The following is a 1719-nucleotide window of genomic DNA, read 5'->3' as shown; positions in this document are numbered from 1 at the left end:
TGAATTCACGGTGTTCTTATTTCAATTTCCAGGAGTGTATGAAGATGCACAACACACTTGAAACATCATAACAAGTCGGATGATGACAATTCTAACATTCTGCGTGGTGTGACCGCTATCTTAAGACGGAACGCGCATCCCTAACGACCTCGTGAGCTTGAGGCCACTGGGCGTTGTCATGCGTCGTGTGTGTGCGTGTGACAACACATGGCCTCAAACTAACGAGGTCGTTAGGCTGCGCGTTCGGTCGTTACGATGGCTGCAATGGGCAGCTGATACTGGTCTTAGTGACCGATTGACTTGCAATTCTTCCTGGTTAAAAAAGTAAAAAGGAAATTCTTACTTTTGTTATTAATTTAAACAGTTTTGTTATGTGAATTCATCTATAAGTGGACAGCTGATGGCTGTTAAAAACTCATTGCACATCATTGCGGTATACTGTGCAAGTTTCCTGTGGAATCTACAGGGTGGTTATAATTATACTTCCGCTGATCGAGCCAGTCTAGGCGGAAAACTATTTACCGTATGGATACAAAACTTCATAGGAGCGATATTCAGACTGTCCGCTAGAGATCTGCGTTGTCAGTGGTAATTTTTGTCAACTACGCTGGATGAAAGCGGGAGTGGTGTGTAGCTGGGAATGAGAATTAACTGCATGATACTCGAAGAGAGATCTGCCAGGTAAATAAGCACATTTAATATCTAAGATTGATGGTGGAGTGTGCCTACCGCCACGTGCAAATCTGACAGTGAATAGTTTACATTTCAGTCATTCTAATGTTCTACGTACTGTTCTAATATATTCCTGCTTGTTAGATTCACTGACGAAAAATTCAGCCCCAGCTCAACCAGATCAACGCAAAACAAGGATCATTCTTACGAATCTCACATGTGAAACGCTTTCTTTCCTGTTCTGCTGATGTCATACGCATTACGTACGTTTTCAATTGAAAATGCCTCATGTTTATTGTTTACCTCATTCCTTCCATGAAAGTATTTTCAGTGCTGCATGTCGTATTGTACTTATTTCCACAGATTCTAACATGGTCTTCGATTTCAGTACGTTAGGTTTAGCGTATCTATTACACGCGATATTCACTTAAGGCGGCTTCTGTATTACCTCGACCACGCCTCTTTCTGAGACGTATCACCATTAGCTGAACATTGCGAGAGGTCCATGGGCCGACTGCGATGCCCTCCGAGTGCAGATCAAGGTCTCTATTTCATTTATTTGTTATTAGCGTTTTACCTGCAGCTTCACCCAGGTATACAAACGTCACATATATTTCACACATTTATATGTGAATCTCTGCTGTTTTAGGCCATACTGCTCCAGAGAGGATGTTAAATTTACATGCGGTATTCAGCCGTGTGGCATGAACTTTAGTCCCAAAACACGACTCCGTGAATATACCAAATTTTGTTGAAGTCTTTTCATCAAAATAATGAGGAAAATTTAAATCTTTCCCATAATCTGCATTTCCCCTCCTATTTCTCTCTTCCCTCTTCCAGCTCCCTCCTCACACGTCCCTCTTCCATCTGCCTCCCCACCCACTCCCTGTTCCACCTTGCCTCCTCACACCCTCTTCCTTTTCCAACTATCTCTCTCCATCTACTACCTGCCCCCTCACCTCCCCTTTTCATCCTCTCTCTGTTTATCTCCTCCTCCCTCTGTCTCCCTAACCATCTCCTCCTCGCCCTTCACTTTCTCAATCTCCC

Source organism: Schistocerca piceifrons, chromosome 3, assembly GCF_021461385.2.
Source record: "Schistocerca piceifrons isolate TAMUIC-IGC-003096 chromosome 3, iqSchPice1.1, whole genome shotgun sequence".
Taxonomy (NCBI): Eukaryota; Metazoa; Arthropoda; class Insecta; order Orthoptera; family Acrididae; genus Schistocerca; species Schistocerca piceifrons.
This window is presented reverse-complemented; position numbering follows the sequence as displayed.